Consider the following 14,538-nt stretch of genomic DNA (forward strand, 5'->3'; position numbering starts at 1 on the left):
GCCCAACGCGCGTCCCGACGTAGAGCTGAAAGTTAGCTAACTACAGACGTAGAGCCCAACGCGCGTCCCGACGTAGAGCCCAACGCGCGTCCCGACGTAGAGCCCAACGCGCGTCCCGACGTAGAGCCCAACGCACGTCCCGACGTAGAGCCCAATGCACGTCCCGACGTAGAGCTGAAGGTAAGCTAAATCCCGACGTAGAAGCCAACGCACGTCCCGACGTAGAGGCCAACGCACGTCCCGACGTAGAGGCCAACGCACGTCCCGACGTAGAGCCCAACGCACGTCCCGACGTAGAGGCCAACGCACGTCCCGACGTAGAGCTGAAAGTAAACTAAATCCCGACGTAGAGCCCAACGCACGTCCCGACGTAGAGCCCAACGCACGTCCCGACGTAGAGCCCAACGCACGTCCCGACGTAGAGCTGAAAGTTAGCTAACTACAAACGTAGAGCCCAACGCACGTCCCGACGTAGAGCAGAAAGTTAGCTAACTACAGACGTAGAGCCCAACGCACGTCCCGACGTAGAGCCCAACGCACGTCCCGACGTGGAGCCCAACGCACGTCCCGACGTAGAGCTGAAAGTAAGCTAAATCCCGACGTAGAGCCCAACGCACGTCCCGACGTAGAGCCCAACGCACGTCCCGACATAGAGCCCAACGCACGTCCCGACGTAGAGCTGAAAGTTAGCTAACTACAGACGTAGAGCCCAACGCACGTCCCGACGTAGAGCCCAACGCACGTCCCGACGTAGAGCCCAACGCACGTCCCGACGTAGAGCTGAAAGTAAGCTAAATCCCGACGTAGAGCCCAACACACGTCCCGACGTAGAGCTGAAAGTAAGCTAAATCCCGACGTCGAGGCCAACGCACGTCCCGACGTAGAGGCCAACGCACGTCCCGACGTAGAGCTGAAAGTAAGCTAAATCCCGAAGTAGAGGCCAACGCACGTCCCGACGTAGAGGCCAACGCACGTCCCGACGTAGAGCTGAAAGTAAGCTAAATCCCGACGTAGAGCCCAACGCACGTCCCGACGTAGAGCCCACCGCACGTCCCAACGTAGAGCCCAACGCACGTCCCGACGTAGAGCTGAAAGTAAGCTAAATCCCGACGTAGCGCCCAACGCACGTCCCGAAGCAACGCCCAACGCACGTCCCGAAGCAACGCCCAACGCACGTCCCGACGTAGCGCCCAACGCACGTCCCGACGTAGAGCTGAAAGTAAGCTAAATCCCGACGTAGAGGCCAACGCACGTCCCGACGTAGAGGCCAACGCACGTCCCGACTTAGAGGCCAACGCACGTCCCGGCGTAGAGGACAACGCACGTCCCGACGTAGCGCCCAACGCACGTCCCGACGTAGAGCTGAAAGTAAGCTAAATCCCGACGTAGAGCCCAACGCACGTCCCGACGTAGAGCCCAACGCACGTCCCGACGTAGAGCTGAAAGTTAGCTAACTACAGACGTAGAGCCCAACGCACGTCCCGACGTAGAGCTGAAATTAGTTAACTACAGACGTAGAGCCCAACGCACGTCCCGACGTACAGCTGAAAGTTAGCTAACTACAGATGTAGAGCCCAACGAACGTCCCGACGTAGAGCCCAACGCACGTCCCGACGTAGAGCCCAACGCACGTCCCGACGTAGAGCTGAAAGTAAGCTAAATCCCGACGTAGAGGCCAACGCACGTCCCAACATAGAGCTGAAAGTAAGCTAAATCCCGACGTAGAGCCCAACGCACGTCCCGACCTAGAGCCCAACGCACGTCCCGACCTAGAGCCCAACGCACGTCCCGACGTAGAGCTGAAAGTTAGCTAAATCCCGACGTAGACCCCAACGCACGTCCCGACGTAGAGCCCAACGCACGTCCCGACGTAGAGCTGAAAGTAAGCTAAATCCCGACGTAGCGCCCAACGCACGTCCCGAAGTAGCGCCCAACGCACGTCCCGACGTAGCGCCCAACGCACGTCCCGACTTAGAGCTGAAAGTAAGCTAAATCCCGACGTAGAGGCCAACGCACGTCCCGAAGTAGAGGCCAACGCACGTCCCGACGTAGAGGCCAACGCACGTCCCGACGTAGAGGACAACGCACGTCCCGACGTAGAGGCCAACGCACGTCCTGACGTAGAGCTGAAAGTAAGCTAAATCCCGACGTAGACCCCAACGCACGTCCCGACGTAGAGCCCAACGCACGTCCCGACGTAGCGCCCAACGCACGTCCCGACGTAGAGCTGAAAGTTAGCTAACTACAGACGAAGAGCCCAACGCGCGTCCCGACGTAGAGCTGAAAGTTAGCTAACTATAGACGAAGAGCCCAACGCGCGTCCCGACGTAGAGCTGAAAGTTAGCTAACTACAGACGTAGAGCCCAACGCGCGTCCCGACGTAGAGCCCAACGCGCGTCCCGACGTAGAGCCCAACGCGCGTCCCGACGTAGAGCCCAAAGCACGTCCCGACGTAGAGCCCAATGCACGTCCCGACGTAGAGCTGAAGGTAAGCTAAATCCCGACGTAGAAGCCAACGCACGTCCCGACGTAGAGGCCAACGCACGTCCCGACGTAGAGGCCAACGCACGTCCCGACGTAGAGCTGAAAGTAAACTAAATCCCGACGTAGAGCCCAACGCACGTCCCGACGTAGAGCCCAACGCACGTCCCGACGTAGAGCCCAACGCACGTCCCGACGTAGAGCTGAAAGTTAGCTAACTACAAACGTAGAGCCCAACGCACGTCCCGACGTAGAGCAGAAAGTTAGCTAACTACAGACGTAGAGCCCAACGCACGTCCCGACGTAGAGCCCAACGCACGTCCCGACGTGGAGCCCAACGCACGTCCCGACGTAGAGCTGAAAGTAAGCTAAATCCCGACGTAGAGCCCAACGCACGTCCCGACGTAGAGCCCAACGCACGTCCCGACATAGAGCCCAACGCACGTCCCGACGTAGAGCTGAAAGTTAGCTAACTACAGACGTAGAGCCCAACGCACGTCCCGACGTAGAGCCCAACGCACGTCCCGACGTAGAGCTGAAAGTAAGCTAAATCCCGACGTAGAGCCCAACACACGTCCCGACGTAGAGCTGAAAGTAAGCTAAATCCCGACGTCGAGGCCAACGCACGTCCCGACGTAGAGGCCAACGCACGTCCCGACGTAGAGCTGAAAGTAAGCTAAATCCCGAAGTAGAGGCCAACGCACGTCCCGACGTAGAGCCCAACGCGCGTCCCGACGTAGAGCCCAACGCGCGTCCCGACGTAGAGCCCAAAGCACGTCCCGACGTAGAGCCCAATGCACGTCCCGACGTAGAGCTGAAGGTAAGCTAAATCCCGACGTAGAAGCCAACGCACGTCCCGACGTAGAGCCCAACGCACGTCCCGACGTATAGCCCACGGCACGTCCCAACGTAGAGCCCAACGCACGTCCCGACGTAGAGCTGAAAGTAAGCTAAATCCCGACGTAGCGCCCAACGCACGTCCCGAAGCAACGCCCAACGCACGTCCCGACGTAGCGCCCAACGCACGTCCCGACGTAGCGCCCAACGCACGTCCCGACGTAGAGCTGAAAGTAAGCTAAATCCCGACGTAGAGGCCAACGCACGTCCCGACGTAGAGGCCAACGCACGTCCCGACTTAGAGGCCAACGCACGTCCCGGCGTAGAGGACAACGCACGTCCCGACGTAGCGCCCAACGCACGTCCCGACGTAGAGCTGAAAGTAAGATAAATCCCGACGTAGAGCCCAACGCACGTCCCGACGTAGAGCCCAACGCACGTCCCGACGTAGAGCTGAAAGTTAGCTAACTACAGACGTAGAGCCCAACGCACGTCCCGACGTAGAGCTGAAATTAGTTAACTACAGACGTAGAGCCCAACGCACGTCCCGACGTACAGCTGAAAGTTAGCTAACTACAGATGTAGAGCCCAACGAACGTCCCGACGTAGAGCCCAACGCACGTCCCGACGTAGAGCCCAACGCACGTCCCGACGTAGAGCTGAAAGTAAGCTAAATCCCAACGTAGAGGCCAACGCACGTCCCAACATAGAGCTGAAAGTAAGCTAAATCCCGACGTAGAGCCCAACGCACGTCCCGACCTAGAGCCCAACGCACGTCCCGACCTAGAGCCCAACGCACGTCCCGACGTAGAGCTGAAAGTTAGCTAAATCCCGACGTAGACCCCAACGCACGTCCCGACGTAGAGCCCAACGCACGTCCCGACGTAGAGCTGAAAGTAAGCTAAATCCCGACGTAGCGCCCAACGCACGTCCCGAAGTAGCGCCCAACGCACGTCCCGACGTAGCGCCCAACGCACGTCCCGACTTAGAGCTGAAAGTAAGCTAAATCCCGACGTAGAGGCCAACGCACGTCCCGAAGTAGAGGCCAACGCACGTCCCGACGTAGAGGCCAACGCACGTCCCGACGTAGAGGACAACGCACGTCCCGACGTAGAGGCCAACGCACGTCCTGACGTAGAGCTGAAAGTAAGCTAAATCCCGACGTAGACCCCAACGCACGTCCCGACGTAGAGCCCAACGCACGTCCCGACGTAGCGCCCAACGCACGTCCCGACGTAGAGCTGAAAGTTAGCTAACTACAGACGAAGAGCCCAACGCGCGTCCCGACGTAGAGCTGAAAGTTAGCTAACTATAGACGAAGAGCCCAACGCGCGTCCCGACGTAGAGCTGAAAGTTAGCTAACTACAGACGTAGAGCCCAACGCGCGTCCCGACGTAGAGCCCAACGCGCGTCCCGACGTAGAGCCCAACGCGCGTCCCGACGTAGAGCCCAAAGCACGTCCCGACGTAGAGCCCAATGCACGTCCCGACGTAGAGCTGAAGGTAAGCTAAATCCCGACGTAGAAGCCAACGCACGTCCCGACGTAGAGGCCAACGCACGTCCCGACGTAGAGGCCAACGCACGTCCCGACGTAGAGCTGAAAGTAAACTAAATCCCGACGTAGAGCCCAACGCACGTCCCGACGTAGAGCCCAACGCACGTCCCGACGTAGAGCCCAACGCACGTCCCGACGTAGAGCTGAAAGTTAGCTAACTACAAACGTAGAGCCCAACGCACGTCCCGACGTAGAGCAGAAAGTTAGCTAACTACAGACGTAGAGCCCAACGCACGTCCCGACGTAGAGCCCAACGCACGTCCCGACGTGGAGCCCAACGCACGTCCCGACGTAGAGCTGAAAGTAAGCTAAATCCCGACGTAGAGCCCAACGCACGTCCCGACGTAGAGCCCAACGCACGTCCCGACATAGAGCCCAACGCACGTCCCGACGTAGAGCTGAAAGTTAGCTAACTACAGACGTAGAGCCCAACGCACGTCCCGACGTAGAGCCCAACGCACGTCCCGACGTAGAGCCCAACGCACGTCCCGACGTAGAGCTGAAAGTAAGCTAAATCCCGACGTAGAGCCCAACACACGTCCCGACGTAGAGCTGAAAGTAAGCTAAATCCCGACGTCGAGGCCAACGCACGTCCCGACGTAGAGGCCAACGCACGTCCCGACGTAGAGCTGAAAGTAAGCTAAATCCCGAAGTAGAGGCCAACGCACGTCCCGACGTAGAGCCCAACGCGCGTCCCGACGTAGAGCCCAACGCGCGTCCCGACGTAGAGCCCAAAGCACGTCCCGACGTAGAGCCCAATGCACGTCCCGACGTAGAGCTGAAGGTAAGCTAAATCCCGACGTAGAAGCCAACGCACGTCCCGACGTAGAGCCCAACGCACGTCCCGACGTATAGCCCACCGCACGTCCCAACGTAGAGCCCAACGCACGTCCCGACGTAGAGCTGAAAGTAAGCTAAATCCCGACGTAGCGCCCAACGCACGTCCCGAAGCAACGCCCAACGCACGTCCCGACGTAGCGCCCAACGCACGTCCCGACGTAGCGCCCAACGCACGTCCCGACGTAGAGCTGAAAGTAAGCTAAATCCCGACGTAGAGGCCAACGCACGTCCCGACGTAGAGGCCAACGCACGTCCCGACTTAGAGGCCAACGCACGTCCCGGCGTAGAGGACAACGCACGTCCCGACGTAGCGCCCAACGCACGTCCCGACGTAGAGCTGAAAGTAAGATAAATCCCGACGTAGAGCCCAACGCACGTCCCGACGTAGAGCCCAACGCACGTCCCGACGTAGAGCTGAAAGTTAGCTAACTACAGACGTAGAGCCCAACGCACGTCCCGACGTAGAGCTGAAATTAGTTAACTACAGACGTAGAGCCCAACGCACGTCCCGACGTACAGCTGAAAGTTAGCTAACTACAGATGTAGAGCCCAACGAACGTCCCGACGTAGAGCCCAACGCACGTCCCGACGTAGAGCCCAACGCACGTCCCGACGTAGAGCTGAAAGTAAGCTAAATCCCGACGCAGAGGCCAACGCACGTCCCAACATAGAGCTGAAAGTAAGCTAAATCCCGACGTAGAGCCCAACGCACGTCCCGACCTAGAGCCCAACGCACGTCCCGACCTAGAGCCCAACGCACGTCCCGACGTAGAGCTGAAAGTTAGCTAAATCCCGACGTAGACCCCAACGCACGTCCCGACGTAGAGCCCAACGCACGTCCCGACGTAGAGCTGAAAGTAAGCTAAATCCCGACGTAGCGCCCAACGCACGTCCCGAAGTAGCGCCCAACGCACGTCCCGACGTAGCGCCCAACGCACGTCCCGACTTAGAGCTGAAAGTAAGCTAAATCCCGACGTAGAGGCCAACGCACGTCCCGAAGTAGAGGCCAACGCACGTCCCGACGTAGAGGCCAACGCACGTCCCGACGTAGAGGACAACGCACGTCCCGACGTAGAGGCCAACGCACGTCCTGACGTAGAGCTGAAAGTAAGCTAAATCCCGACGTAGACCCCAACGCACGTCCCGACGTAGAGCCCAACGCACGTCCCGACGTAGCGCCCAACGCACGTCCCGACGTAGAGCTGAAAGTTAGCTAACTACAGACGTAGAGCCCAACGCACGTCCCGACGTAGAGCTGAAATTAGCTAACTACAGACGTAGAGCCCAACGCACGTCCCGACGTAGAGCTGAAAGTAAGCTAAATCCCGACGTAGAGGCCAACGCACGTCCCAACATAGAGCTGAAAGTAAGCTAAATCCCGACGTAGAGCCCAACGCACGTCCCGACGTAGAGCCCAACGCACGTCCCGACGTAGAGCTGAAAGTTAGCTAAATCCCGACGTAGAGCCCAACGCACGTCCCGACGTAGAGCCCAACGCACGTCCCGACGTAGAGCTGAAAGTAAGCTAAATCCCGACTTAGAGCCCAATGCACGTCCCGACGTAGAGCTGTAAGTAAGCTAAATCCCGACGTAGAGGCCAACGCACGTCCCGACGTACAGGCCAAGGCACGTCCCGACGTAGAGCTGAAAGTAAGCTAAATCCCGACGTTAAGGCCAACGCACGTCCCGACGTAGAGGCCAGCGCACGTCCCGACGTAGAGGCCAGCGCACGTCCCGACGTAGAGCCCAACGCACGTCCCGACGTAGAGCTTAAAGTAAGCTAAATCCCGACGTAGAGCCCAACACACGTCCCGACGTAGACCTGAAAGTAAGCTAAATCCCGACGAAGAGGCCAACGCACGTCCCGACGTAGAGGCCAACGCACGTCCCGACGTAGAGCTGAAAGTAAGCTAAATACCGACGTACGGGCCAACGCACACCCGACGTAGAGGCCAACGCACGTCCCGACGTAGAGCTGAAAGTAAGCTAAATCCCGACGTAGAGCCCAACGCACGTCCCGACGTAGAGCCCAACACACGTCCCGACGTAGAGCTGAAAGTAAGGTAAATCCCGACGTAGAGCCCAACACACGTCCCGACGTAGAGCTGAAAGTAAGCTAAATCCCGACGTAGAGGCCAACGCACGTCCCGACGTAGAGCCCAACGCACGTCCCGACGTAGAGCTGAAAGTAAGCTAAATCCCGACGTAGAGCCCAACACACGTCCCGACGTAGAGCTGAAAGTAAGCTAAATCCCGACTTAGAGGCCAACGCACGTCCCGACGTAGAGGCCAACGCACGTCCCGACGTAGAGCTGAAAGTAAGCTAAATCCCGACGTAGAGCCCAACGCACATCCCGACGTAGAGCCCAACGCACGTCCCGACGTAGACCTGAAAGTAAGCTAAATCCCGACGTAGAGCCCAACGCAGGTCCCGACGTAGAGCCCAACGCACGTCCCGACGTAGAGCCCAACGCACGTCCCAACGTAGAGCCCACCGCACGTCCCGACATAGAGAGCCCAACGTACGTCCCGACGTAGAGCTGAAAGTAAGCTAAATCCCGACGTAGCGCCGAAGGCACGTCCCGAAGTAGCGCCCAACGCACGTCCCGACGTAGCGCCCAACGCACGTCCCGACGTAGAGCTGAAAGTAAGCTAAATCCCGACGTAGAGGCCAACGCACGTCCCGACGTAGAGGCCAACGCACGTCCCGACGTAGAGCCCAACGCACGTCCCGACGTAGAGCTGAAAGTAAGCTAAATCCCGACGTAGAGCCCAACGCACGTCTCGACGTAGAGCCCAACTCACGTCCCGACCTAGAGCCCAACGCACGTCCCGACGTAGAGCTGAAAGTTAGCTAACTACAGACGTAGAGCCCAACGCACGTCCCGACGTAGAGCTGAAAGTTAGCTAACTACAGATGTAGAGCCCAACGCACGTCCCGACGTAGAGCCCAACGCACGTCCCAACGTAGAGCCCAACGAAAGTCCCAACATAGAGCCCAACGCACGTATCGACATAGAGCTGAAAGTTAGCTAACTACAGACGTAAAGCCCAACGCACGTCCCGACGTAGAGCCCAACGCATGTCCCGACGTAGAGCCCAACGCACGTCCCGACGTAGAGCTGAAAGTAAGCTAAATCCCGACGTAGAGCCCAACGCACGTCCCGACGTAGAGGCCAACGCACGTCCCGACGTAGAGCTGAAAGAAACTAAATCCCGACGTAGAGGCCAACGCACGTCCCGACATAGAGGCCAACGCACGTCCCGACGTAGAGCTGAAAGTAAACTAAATCCCGACGTAGAGCCCAACGCACGTCCCGACGTAGAGCCCAACGCAAGTCCCGACGTAGCGCCCAACGCACGTCCCGACATAGAGCTGAAAGTTAGCTAACTACAAACGTAGAGCCCAACGCACGTCCCGACGTAGAGCAGAAAGTTAGCTAACTACAGACGTAGAGCCCAACGTACGTCCCGACGTAGAGCCCAACGCACGTCCCGACGTAGAGCCCAACGCACGTCCCGACGTAGAGCTGAAAGTAAGCTAAATCCCGACGTAGAGCCCAACGCACGTCCCGACGTAGAGCCCAACGCACGTCCCGACATAGACCCCAACACACGTCCCGACGTAGAGCTGAAAGTTAGCTAACTACAGACGTAGAGCCCAATGCACGTCCCGACGTAGAGCCCAACGCACGTCCCGACGTAGAGCCCAACGCACGTCCCGACGTAGAGCCCAACGCACATCCCGACGTAGAGCCCAACGCACGTCCTGACGTAGAGCTGAAAGTAAGCTAAATCCCGACGTAGAGCCCAACACACGTCCCGACGTAGAGCTGAAAGTAAGATAAATCCCGACGTAGAGGCCAACGCACGTCCCGACGTAGAGGCCAACGCACGTCCCGACGTAGAGCTGAAAGTAAGCTAAATCCCGACGTAGAGCCCAACGCACGTCCCGACGTAGAGCCCAACACACGTCCCGACGTAGAGCCCAACGCACGTCCCGACGTAGAGCCCAACGCACGTCCCGACGTAGAGCTGAAAGTAAGCTAAATCCCGACGTAGCGCCCAACGCACGTCCCGAAGTAGCGCCCAACGCACGTCCCGATGTAGCGCCCAACGCACGTCCCGACGTAGAGCTGAAAGTAAGCTAAATCCCGACGTAGAGGCCAACGCACGTCCCGACGTAGAGGCCAACGCACGTCCCGACTTAGAGGCCAACGCACGTCCCGACGTAGAGGACAACGCACGTCCCGACGTAGCGCCCAACGCACGTCCCGACGTAGAGCTGAAAGTAAGCTAAATCCCGACGTAGAGCCCAACGCACGTCGCGACGTAGAGCCCAACGCACGTCCCGACGTAGCGCCCAACGCACGTCCCGACATAGAGCTGAAAGTTAGCTAACTACAGACGTAGAGCCCAACGCACGTCCCGACGTAGAGCTGAAATTAGCTAACTACAGACGTAGAGCCCAACGCACGTCCCGACGTAGAGCTGAAAGTTAGCTAACTACAGATGTAGAGCCCAACGCACGTCCCGACGTAGAGCCCAACGCACGTCCCGACGTAGAGCCCAACGCACGTCCCGACGTAGAGCTGAAAGTAAGCTAAATCCCGACGTAGAGGCCAACGCACGTCCCAACATAAACCTGAAAGTAAGCTAAATCCCGACTTAGCGCCCAACGCACGTCCCGAAGTAGCGCCCAACGCACGTCCCGACGTAGCGCCCAACGCACGTCCCGACTTAGAGCTGAAAGTAAGCTAAATCCCGACGTAGAGGCCAACGCACGTCCCGACGTAGAGGCCAACGCACGTCCCGACGTAGAGGCCAACGCACGTCCCGACGTAGAGCTGAAAGTAAGCTAAATTTCGACGTAGAGCCCAACGCACGTCCCGACGTAGAGCCCAACGCACGTCCCGACGTAGCGCCCAACGCACGTCCCGACGTAGAGCTGAAAGTTAGCTAATTACAGACGTAGAGCCCAACGCACGTCCCGACGTAGAGCTGAAATTAGCTAACTACAGACGTAGAGCCCAACGCACGTCCCGACGTAGAGCTGAAAGTAAGCTAAATCCCGACGTAGAGCCCAACGCACGTCCCAACATAGAGCTGAAAGTAAGCTAAATCCCGACGTAGAGCCCAACGCACGTCCCGACGTAGAGCCCAACGCACGTCCCGACGTAGAGCTGAAAGTTAGCTAACTACAGACGTAGAGCCCAACGCACGTCCCGACGTAGAGCTGAAAGTTAGCTAACTACAGACGTAGAGCCCAACGCACGTCCCGACGTAGAGGCCAACGCACGTCCCGACGTAGAGCTGAAAGTAAGCTAAATCCCGACGTAGAGCCCAACACACGTCCCGACGTAGAGCTGAAAGTAAGCTAAATCCCGACGTAGAGCCCAATGCACGTCCCGACGTAGAGGCCAACGCACGTCCCGACGTAGAGCTGAAAGTAAGCTAAATCCCGACGTAGAGGCCAACGCACGTCCCGACGTAGAGGCCAACGCATGTCCCGACGTAGACCTGAAAGTAAGCTAAATCCCGACGTAGAGCCCAACGCAGGTCCCGACGTAGAGCCCAACGCACGTCCCGACGTAGAGCCCAACGCACGTCCCGACGTAGTGCCCAACGCACGTCCCAACGTAGAGCCCACCGCACGTCCCGACATAGAGAGCCCAACGCACGTCCCGACATAGAGCTGAAAGTAAGCTAAATCCCGACGTAGCGCCCAACGCACGTCCCGACGTAGCGCCCAACGCACGTCCCGACGTAGAGCTGAAAGTAAGCTAAATCCCGACGTAGAGGCCAACGCACGTCCCGACGTAGAGCTCAACGCACGTCCCGACGTAGAGCCCAACGCACGTCCCGACGTAGAGCTGAAAGTAAGCTAAATCCCGACGTAGAGCCCAACGCACGTCCCGACGTAGAGCCCAACGCCCGTCCCGACGTAGAGCTGAAAGTTAGCTAACTACAGACGTAGAGCCCAACGCACGTCCCGACGTAGAGCTGAAAGTTAGCTAACTACAGATGTAGAGCCCAACGCACGTCCCGACGTAGAGCCCAACGCACGTCCCGACGTAGAGCCCAACACACGTCCCAACGTAGAGCCCAACGAAAGTCCCAACGTAGAGCCCAACGCACGTCCCGACGTAGAGCTGAAAGTTAGCTAACTACAGACGTAGAGCCCAACGCACGTCCCGACGTAGAGCCCAAAGCACGTCCCAACGTAGAGCCCAGCGCACGTCCCGACGTATATCCAAAAGCATGTCCCGACGTAGAGCCCAACGCACGTCCCGACGTAGACCTGAAAGTAAGCTAAATCCCGACGTAGAGCCCAACGCACGTCCCGACGTAGAGCCCAACACACGTCCCGACGTAGAGCTGAAAGCAAGCTAAATCCCGACGTAGAGCCCAACGCACGTCCCGACGTAGAGCCCAACGCACGTCCCGACGTAGAGCCCAACGCACGTCCCGACGTAGAGCTGAAAGTTAGCTAACTACAGACGTAGAGACCAACGCACGTCCCGACGTAGAGCCCAACGCATGTCCCGACGTAGAGCCCAACGCACGTCCCGACGTAGAGCTGAAAGTAAGTTAAATCCCGACGTAGCGCCCAACGCACGTCCCGACGTAGCGCCCAACGCACGTCCCGACGTAGAGCTGAAAGTAAGCTAAATCCCGACGTAGAGGCTAACGCACGTCCCGACGTAGAGGCCAACGCACGTCCCGACGTAGAGCTGAAAGTAAGCTAAATCCCGACGTAGAGCCCAACGCACGTCCAGACGTAGAGCCCAACGCATGTCCCGACGTAGAGCCCAACGCACGTCCCGACGTAGAGCCCAACGCACGTCCCGACGTAGAGCCCAACGCACGTCCCGACGTAGAGCTGAAAGCAAGCTAAATCCCGACGTAGCGCCCAACGCACGTCCCGACGTAGAGCCCAACGCACGTCCCGACGTAGAGCCCAACGCACGTCCCGACGTAGAGCTGAAAGTTAGCTAACTACAGACCTAGAGACCAACGCACATCCCGACGTAGAGCCCAACGCATGTCCCGACGTAGAGCCCAACGCACGTCCCGACGTAGAGCTGAAAGTAAGTTAAATCCCGACGTAGCGCCCAACGCACGTCCCGACGTAGAGCCAAACGCACGTCCCGACGTAGAGCTGAAAGTAAGCTAAATCCTGACGTAGAGGCCAACGCACGTCCCGACGTAGAGGCCAACGCACGTCCCGACGTAGAGGCCAACGCACGTCCCGACGTAGAGCTGAAAGTAAGCTAAATCCCGACGTAGAGCCCAACGCACGTCCCGACGTAGAGCTGAAAGTTAGCTAACTACAGATGTAGAGCCCAACGCACGTCCCGACGTAGAGCCCAACGCACGTCCCAACGTAGAGCCCAACGAAAGTCCCAACATAGAGCCCAACGCACGTATCGACATAGAGCTGAAAGTTAGCTAACTACAGACGTAAAGCCCAACGCACGTCCCAACGTAGAGCCCAACGCACGTCCCGACGTAGAGCCGAGCGCACGTCCCGACGTATATCCCAAAACATGTCCCGACGTAGAGCCCAACGCACGTCCCGACGTAGACCTGAAAGTAAGCTAAATCCCGACGTAGAGCCCAACGCACGTCCCGACGTAGAGCCCAACGCACGTCCCGACGTAGAGCCCAACGCACGTCCCGACGTAGAGCTGAAAGTAAGCTAAATCCCGACGTAGAGCCCAACGCACGTCCCGACGTAGAGCCCAACGCACGTCCCGACGTAGAGCCCAACGCACGTCCCGACGTAGAGCCCAACGCACGTCCCGACGTAGAGCTGAAAGTTAGCTAACTACAGACGTAGAGACCAACGCACGTCCCGACGTAGAGCCCAACGCATGTCCCGACGTAGAGCCCAACGCACGTCCCGACGTAGAGCTGAAAGTAAGCTAAATCCCGACGTAGAGCCCAACGCACGTCCCGACGTAGAGGCCAACGCACGTCCCGACGTAGAGCTGAAAGAAACTAAATCCCGACGTAGAGGCCAACGCACGTCCCGACATAGAGGCCAACGCACGTCCCGACGTAGAGCTGAAAGTAAACTAAATCCCGACGTAGAGCCCAACGCACGTCCCGACGTAGAGCCCAACGCAACTCCCGACGTAGCGCCCAACGCACGTCCCGACATAGAGCTGAAAGTTAGCTAACTACAAACGTAGAGCCCAACGCACGTCCCGACGTAGAGCAGAAAGTTAGCTAACTACAGACGTAGAGCCCAACGCACGTCCCGACGTAGAGCCCAACGCACGTCCCGACGTAGAGCCCAACGCACGTCCCGACGTAGAGCTGAAAGTAAGCTAAATCCCGACGTAGAGCCCAACGCACGTCCCGACGTAGAGCCCAACGCACGTCCCGACATAGACCCCAACACACGTCCCGACGTAGAGCTGAAAGTTAGCTAACTACAGACGTAGAGCCCAATGCACGTCCCGACGTAGAGCCCAACGCACGTCCCGACGTAGAGCCCAACGCACGTCCCGACGTAGAGCCCAACGCACATCCCGACGTAGAGCCCAACGCACGTCCTGACGTAGAGCTGAAAGTAAGCTAAATCCCGACGTAGAGCCCAACACACGTCCCGACGTAGAGCTGAAAGTAAGATAAATCCCGACGTAGAGGCCAACGCACGTCCCGACGTAGAGCCCAACACACGTCCCGACGTAGAGCTGAAAGCAAGCTAAATCCCGACGTAGAGCCCAACGCACGTCCCGACGTAGAGCCCAACGCACGTCCCGACGTAGAGCCCAACGCACGTCCCGACGTAGAGCTGAAAGTTAGCTAACTAC

The sequence above is a fragment of the Leptosomus discolor genome, chromosome 16 (assembly GCF_034619465.1).
Source record: "Leptosomus discolor isolate bLepDis1 chromosome 16, bLepDis1.hap2, whole genome shotgun sequence".
Taxonomy (NCBI): domain Eukaryota; kingdom Metazoa; phylum Chordata; class Aves; order Leptosomiformes; family Leptosomidae; genus Leptosomus; species Leptosomus discolor.